Source organism: Podarcis melisellensis, assembly GCF_964234715.1.
Source record: "Podarcis melisellensis genome assembly, chromosome: 4".
NCBI lineage: Eukaryota > Metazoa > Chordata > Lepidosauria > Squamata > Lacertidae > Podarcis > Podarcis melisellensis.
The window spans coordinates 52,369,880-52,377,890 of NC_138531.1; positions in this window are offsets into that span (position 1 = coordinate 52,369,880).

An 8,011-nucleotide genomic window follows, 5' to 3' on the forward strand; every position below is an offset into this window, starting at 1 on the left:
CTGTTTCATCCTGTGTGTTCCATTTTAGCAGCAAGTTATACATTCTTGAAAGTATCTTAGAGCTGGGTTCTAACAGTTCTGTTTCTAACTTTGATTTTTCCACCTGGAATCCTATCTTTTTGTCCAACTTAAAAACTTCTTTAATCTGAGCGTAATGTAACCAATCTCGCACTTTATCTTTTATTTTCTCCATACTCTGCAACCTCCAGTTATCTCCATCTTTTTCTATTATTTCCCAATATTTCGGCCATTTGACCTCCATATTGAGTCTTTTCAGGGCCTTAGCCTCCATTGGTGATAACCACCTTGGGGTCTTATTTTCCAGTAAGTCTTTATATTTTGTCCAGACATTAAACACTGCTTTTCTGACAACATGGTTCTTGAAAGCCTTATGTATTTTAACCTTGTCATACCACAAGTATGCATGCCATCCAAAAGCATTGTTAAATCCTTCCAAATCTAAAACATCCGTGTTTTCAAGAAGCAGCCAGTCCTTCAACCAGCAGAAAGCTGCTGATTCATAGTACAACTTTAAGTCTGGCAGGGCAAAGCCCCCTCTTTCTTTAGCATCAGTTAATATCTTGAACTTAATTCTGGGCTTTTTGCCCTGCCAGACAAATTTAGAGATATCTCTCTGCCACTTCCCAAAACACTCCATTTTGTCCACAATCTGCAAAGTTTGAAACAAAAACAACATTTTTGGCAATACATTCATCTTAATAGCAGCAATACGTCCTGACAAGGAAAGTTTCAGTCTTGACCAAACTTCTAGATCCCTTTTAATTTCAGACCAGCATTTTTCATAATTATCTTTAAATAAATTCATGTTCTTCGCTGTTATGTTTACCCCCAGGTATTTTACTTTTTTAACCATGTTTAACTCTGTCTCTTTCTGAAACCTTTCTGATTCTAAAGAGGTCAATTTTTTCCCCAAAACCTTGATTTTTTGCTTGTTAAGTTTAAATCCCGCCACCCGACCAAACTCATAAATCAATTGCAATACCCTTTTGGTACTTGGCTCTGGCTCCTGTAAGGTCAATACTAGGTCATCTGCAATACGCCTACCTGTTTTTTGAAGTCTGTTGATTGTATTGGTCTTTTCTTATCAATATTTTATATTATTTTATGCACGTCATTTACACAATGGTGTGGCGTAGTGGTTAGAGTGTTGGACTGTGCCCTGGCAGACCAGGGTCCAAGCCCTCACTCAGCCACGAAGTTCACTGGGTGAACTAGGGCCAGTCACTCACTCTTAGCCTAACCTACCTCATAGGGCTTTTGTGAGGATAAAATGGAGGGGAGGACTCTGTATACCACCTTAAGCTCCTTGGAGGAAATAATAAATAATAATAACAGGGTTTTCTATTGTTATTAAGCAGTAGACACATCTTGGCAACTAAATGAAAATAAAATGGTCCAAAGATGAAGTAAACACTAATCCTGATACTGTTTAATTTTGGTCACTCAAGATGCCTGTCAGGAAGTGTTGGGCAGATTTGATTAATGCCTGAAACTGAAACACTACAGCACAAGCTTGAGTTCTGCTTTTCAAACATTGCTGTTGAGAAACAACAGGCTTTGGGAAGTGTGGTCTAACTTGGCCAGTCCTTGAAGGATCTCTGTCTGTCAATTCACATCTGTTTCCCAGTGAGCAGACATGATGTGAGATCAGCTGTTCTGCGCTCAGGGAGCATCTTGAGCCAGTCAGAAACCTTTGTCTCCCTTTTGGTCTCCTTGTTGATTTTATAGAACCCACAAGAGCTCTGGCCTAACTTGAGCTCCTTGCAGCTGTGACACCAGCAGGCACCTCTGCTCCAGAAGTGGAGAGAGAGTAGCTGGGTGCCAAACCTCAAATGCTAGACATTGTGCTGGCTGAGCAGATGCCGTTTAAAGTATTTAAACAGCACGGGCTAGATTTTCAGAAACTGGCAGTCAAACGATCAGAACTAGGCAAGGCATGTAATACAAGAACCTCCATGAACGGCTCCGAACCCACTGCCTTATTTTGGAAGGCTTTCACAAATGGAAAATGACTATCTGGTCATGCGATATGAGCAAAATTATGCATGACTAATGCAATACATGCATAGCTGTGATTTTCTACTTAGAGCGGTGCAGTCCAAGAGGCACTCCTATTATGAACACCACTTTTGTTTCTTGTTGAGTTTTGCTGTTCTGTCTTCCTTGCATAAAATGGTTTAGGACCAGGCTATCCGTTGCTTAAATGGGTATGTGTCAGACAAAGACTGGATAAAAGAAGCTGCCCTGTCTTGTGCCAGGTGTATAGTAAAATAAACATCTGGGCTGAAAGGAGAAACTCCACGTGGTGGTGGGAAAACAAAGGGTGCTTATTGCTAGCAATAATGGCACAGTGGGATCACTCTCCAAAAACTGAGCAAGCCCAAAAGGGTGGGGCCTGCTTTACACATAGCTGTTATCTGTTAAAGCAATACAGTGGTACCTCTGGATATGAACGGGATCTGTTCCGGCGCCCTGTTCGCATCCTGAAGTAAACGTAACAGGTGTCTGCGCATCCACGGGTCACGTTTCGCTGCTTCCGCGCATGTGTGCGACGTCATTTTGAGTGTCTGCGCATGCGCAAGTGGTGAAACCCGGAAGTAACCTGCTCTGTTACTTCTGGGTCACACGCAACCCGAAAATATTTAACCTGAAGCTACTTCAACCCGAGGTATGACTGTACACATGCATAACCTTCCTCCAATCTAAAGTTACAACACAATACTAATTATACCATGTATGGTCTTCCCTTCATTACCTATTCATTAGGCAAGGAAACAAAGGACTCTCTCTTGTCACATGTAGACACTTAAGAATGTTGTTTACAACCTTGGGAGTAAAGCTGCTCCTAGCACAAGATAAGGCACAAGGCCTCTAGCCTGGCTAGTCAGCTGAGCTGATAGGTCTCTATGTGCATCAGGTGGATAACTGAATATTAGGGGACCAAAGGTCAAAACAGGTATAACTAAAGATGGAGGAAATTGGAGATAATGCGTAGTGCAAAGTGGTTCATGTCTACTTAGAAACAAGCCAAACTAAATTCAATGAGAATTGCTTCTAGCACTGCAGCCTTAGAAGGGTGCTCCAGCATTGCTAAGGCGATTCTTAAAAATAACTTCAGTTCATTTTTATGTTCTATATCTGTTTAAAATATGCAGCGTTAAAAGCCTGAACCCTGGCTTACCACTGGAGTCAACCCAAGCTGCAAAAATCCTGCTTAGGTTAGTGAAAATGGGGCCATGTGCTAACCCTAGTAATCTGTGATGCCTCTTTTTCAGTGTCTAACGTTTGTCTCATTTCCTCTCACGTTGCATTTGCATAGGCCCAGAAAATATAAGTTATGCAGAAGAAAGCTGATGTGCGTGCATATACAACTCTATTACTCATCGTCACTCTAGTCCTATGCTAATACTGCTTTCATGCTTCTTTATTGCTTCAGAAGAAAGCAGAACAAGCTGCTTCAGGGACCACTGCTGATGTATTCCCTGAATCCCCCTTAAGTTTTTTTTTATGGCCTGCACTCTGAGCAGCTTCAGGCAGTTGGATCTAGCCATCCTTTTAATTTCCCATAATGCTCTGGTTTACCATGGTTCAAGTGCATGCTGAGAAATGAAAAGGGTGGCTAGAAACCATTACCCAGCACTACTTAGAATCTTAGAACACTGTCTGTTACTGAAACTCAATAAGCCTGTCAGGGCCTACTTATTGGGGAGGGGCAGCAAGAGGCTTGTTCACACAAGTGTTTGTGTGAATGAGTGTACACTTGTCAACTTGTACAGCTCTCCAACCATGTACACAGATGGCACATTCATTGAATGTTACATGTGAGAAACTATACGAGTGTACAGCTCAACTATAAGACTCACAAAAAGGGAAGGTAGGTTGTTACTATAGGAAAATAAATGTTACATCTAACTACCTTATGGAAGACTGTAGTCCATTAATCACACTGGGAGCATTAAGTGAAACAGCACATAGCATTTCTCAATGGTTGCAAGTGTAAGGGACAAAGGAATGAAGGCAACACCTTCTATATTTATGGTCTTTTGCATTGATTATTTCACACACACACACACACACACAGAGAGAGAGAGAGAGAGAGAGAGTAAGCTCAAGCAACTTGCAACATTCAGGTTGTTGCAGTAACAGCTTCCCTGGAACAGCCAATAGGTCAGTTTGCACTTATACAGGAAAGCACTCTTAACATGTTCAGGGAAGTTGGAAGGTCAGTGTGTAAAATCACAGAAACTATACAGCTTCCCTGCAAGGCAGCATCTCTCAGCATTTCAGCTTGTGGATTCAAAAGTGTCAGGGAAGATGGCTTCCCTTCCTAGAGGGAATGAGAGGCTAGAGAAGTGATGCATTTTAAAGAGACATACCCATTGCAGTGTGGATCTGTGTCATAGAAAGGGTGAACAAAAACAAACATGTTGATGCTCATTTTGCCCTGCTTATTATAATATGCTTTAACCCACAAATGTAAGCAAAGGGTGATAAATGTGCTTCATTAAGATGTGTGACTTTTAACCAGTAGGTAGCTAAAGTTTCAGCTGGGAAACCACAAACCAATGGAGTATAATAACATTGGTGGTGACGGAGAGAGAGTCTGACACACTGTAATTATAGTCCAAGAGGCCATCACTGACAGATAAAAAGCCACAGTTTGTGGTGGGAAGCTGCACAACAAAATGAAAGCATGCTGTGAGCGTGTCATTTGAAAGGGAAGGGTGCTATTTGTCAGGGGAACCTTGCTTGCATCACGGGCTGTGTACAGTGGCATAGCGTGGGTTGTCAGCACCCGAGGCAAGGCAAGTAATTTGCATCCCCTAACCCGTGGATTTGCGCCCCCTAACCCTAACCCCCAGATGTTGCGCCCGGTGCGGCCGCCCCCCCGGTTAACCTAACCCCCACGCTACGCCACTGGGTGTGTATTTTACTAATCTGTTTTGTTTTCGTTTGCAGGCAGAGGGTCCCAGAGCATATGGAGTACTGGAGTAACCCCATCTTCCTTCTAGTATCCATAATCTTAGAAGCATTGGATACAAAACTGACTGGGCAGTTGGCAATGCCTTGACTAAGGTGAGGGGGAAAGCCCTGAAGTACTGTACAAATAAATATATGGGTATGAAATTACAAGGAAAAATAATTTGAATATCTGCCAGACCTGCAGAAATAAACCTTGGTGGAATACAGAAACAATTCACTAATACAACAGGAACTTTTCAGTATATAATCACCTGTGATGGATGAACAGCAGTTGTGCCAGACCGCTCATTTCAATGGTGTTTGCAGAGGTGAAATTCTGGATGGATTAGGCCCTTATCCTGTGAGAAGGCCACATCTGTATCCATCCCCAAAACCAGATTTATATAGTAGATTGATTTTATGCCCATGGACAACCTTATACAATGCTCATTTCTTCTGAAATGTAGTGTGTACCTTCGAAATGTCCCAATTTTGCAATGATTGTTGCATTCTCTTAGTATAACAGGTTGGCGTTCTGTATGTTGGCATTCTAGACTCACTTGTAATTGAAAGAAGAAAAACAGCCATGGATGTAGAAGCTTTTTCTTGTGATAAATCATAATAGTTCCTTGTACAAGCACCAACCAACTATATATAATCCTATATATAAGGATTTCTGGGGAATTTGTTTGGCCACACAATGACAATATTCAGTGACCAGGGAAAATAGGGTGGGAGCTACATACAGCAACAAAAGCCCTGCCCTCCAAATCATAGTACTGTCTTCAGGTAATGTTGGCTTTCCTCTCCCCCACTTTTAAGCCTTGCTTCGTGAGACGGGTTACCTCGGGTGGTAACCTTGGGTTAAGAACTTAACTCGTTCTGGAGGTCTGTTCTTAACCTGAAACTGTTCTTAACCTGAGGTACCACTTTAGCTAATGGGGCCTCCCGCTGCCATCGCACCGCCGTCATGTGATTTCTATTTTCTCATCCTGAAGCAAAGTTCTTAACCTGAGGTACTATTTCTGGGTTAGCGGAGTCTGTAACTTGAAGCGTCTGTAACCTGAAGTGTCTGTAACCTGAGGTACTACTGTATTGTAAATGCAAGATACAATGCCACAGTATGCAATGTGACATGTAAACTGATGTTACTAGGGAAGTTCAAACTTCTAGAATTCTCTGGTTTTGTAGAAATGGGGCTTTCAAAGCTTAAAAGCGGCATTCATGCTACTTTCTTATTTTAATATTTAAACAAGTCACCCTTTGTGCGTTGCTGATTCTGAACTCTCGTGCTTCATCCTCCAGAAGTTTTCCAGTATTTTTAAAAAGAAAGCCCCGTGAAAGGTCAAATGTACAAAATTGTCCTCCCCTCTTTGAAGCTGAAAAAGCTCAACCACAAAATAAACCGCTGTAAAAAAATGAATTATGGTGAATGAATAACTTTGCATACATGGTTATCTAGAGGGCACTGTCTTGTCACACAACAGCCAATTGATTTCAACCACAATATTTAAATAGTAGCCTAAAGAGAAGCATTGCTATTCTTCAGAAGTGAAAATGTATTTTTAAGAATCAAACCAACTTTCCCACCAAAACACACAGGGTTTGCTGCTGATTGTATCTTATGATTCACACAAGTGAATTGTCATGTACTAATCAATGTTACCACTGGATTCCTACTCATATAGTATACCTTGCACTGCTAAGGGCCACATACATTCCTTTTGAATTTAAAATCAGAGATCATCAACTAACTTTGAAAGAAAAATGTTTTCCTAATTGCGTACATAAACTTTTGGGCAGTTATATCTAATACACTGTACTTTTGCATGTTATTTTCACTAATACAGTGGTACATTCGGTTAAGTACTTAATTCGTTCTGGAGGTCCATTCTTAACCTGAAACTGTTCTTAACCTGAAGCACCACTTTAGCTAATGGGGCCTCCTGCTGCCACTGCACCACAGCAGCACAATTTCTGTTCTCATCCTGAAGGAAAGTTCTTAACCTGAGGTACTATTTCTGGGTTAGTGGAGTCTGTAACCTGAAGCAGATGTAACCTGAGGTAGCACTGTAGAGAAGAGAGTTTTTGGATTTGATATCCCGCCTTTCACTCCCCTTCAGGAGTCTCGAAGCGGCTAACATTCTCCTTTCCCTTCCTCCCCCACAACAAACACTCTGTGAGGTGAGTGGGGCTGAGAGACTTCAGAGAAGTGTGACTGGCCCAAGGTCACCCAGCAGCTGCATGTGGAGGAGCGGGGAGGCGAACCCGGTTCCCCAGATTATGAGACTACCGCTCTTAACCACTACACCACACTGGCTCTCAAATGTATATGCATTTATATGCAGACTTCACCCTAGCGCACGTTATTTGTTCTCATTATTTGGCTGAAGAAATGAATTGCAAAATTCAGGGGATTTAGAAGGATGGCTGAGTTTCTGGTTCACGTGTTGTTTCAGAAATGCAAATTAGGTAAGTCTTCCTTTAAATGTGAACTGAATCAAATTTCTCCTCCATCCCTACTTACAACTATGCAACATATTCCAGTCTGCTGCAATGAGATTTAGGATTAGCAAAGGCACATGCCTATATTCTACACCAGAGGTTCCCAGCTGGTGGTCTGCAGACCCCAGGAGGTCCACATCACCCACTCAGGGGGTCCACGGCACCATTCACGTAACAAAAACTGCCATAGAGGTATCATAATTTTCAAAGGTAGGGGGTTCATGGCTTGGCTTTTAAAAATACGGAGTCCGCAGTACTTAGCTAATTGGGAACCACTGCTCTACTGAACATCAACAGATGTTGTGTGCTTGTTGTGGAGAAGGAAACCAGAAAAGAAAAGGAGAAATGAAAGTAAGAAGAGGAAAATTACACATGAAAATTTGAAGACTGTTTAGTGAAATCTAATGAACAGTTGAAGACCTTAAGCCATGAACAGGATGTAACTTTATAGTCCTGTGGAACCTACTTATAGATGTTGAGGGAGGCAAGAAAACCTTCTTTGCAACTGAGAAATAAAAGTTGT